The sequence below is a fragment of the Penaeus monodon genome, chromosome 29 (genome assembly GCF_015228065.2).
Source record: "Penaeus monodon isolate SGIC_2016 chromosome 29, NSTDA_Pmon_1, whole genome shotgun sequence".
Classification (NCBI taxonomy): domain Eukaryota; kingdom Metazoa; phylum Arthropoda; class Malacostraca; order Decapoda; family Penaeidae; genus Penaeus; species Penaeus monodon.
In genome coordinates this window covers 22,218,295-22,218,635 of record NC_051414.1, presented here as the reverse complement: position 1 = coordinate 22,218,635, position 341 = coordinate 22,218,295, and the positions used below count along the sequence as shown (strand labels likewise).

General features: G+C 33.7%; 1 protein-coding gene across 5 annotated transcripts in view; it reads left to right on the top strand.

Annotated features, from left to right (window-relative positions):
* The window catches only part of LOC119592021 (carbohydrate sulfotransferase 1-like), a 107,787-nt gene that overhangs the window by 93,737 nt on the left and 13,709 nt on the right, over window positions 1-341 (top strand). The gene's annotated exons all lie outside the window — the stretch shown is intronic.

The following is a 341-nucleotide window of genomic DNA, read 5'->3' as shown; positions in this document are numbered from 1 at the left end:
ACTCTTGAAGCCATCACCATTGCCACCGTGTTCTATTATTGCATCATTTTCCTTCCGTTGATATTACACTAATAAATTCCGAGTCACGGTGCCAGGGGAAAATGTTTGACAAGGGAAAAACTGTGAAGTATAAACCCCTCATTTTTTAAAAATAAAAATTGATTAATTCATCTAATATATTTGAGTTTTATCCAGTGGAGATTTTAAAGAGCTCTTTTTTACTTGAATATTCAAACCTGCAAGGAAATGTATCCAATAAAGGGCTAAGCCAACCAAAATGTGTGATTAAGCTTTATCAAGACAAGTTTGTTTTACGCTGTTTTATTGGTAGGAATCTTGGT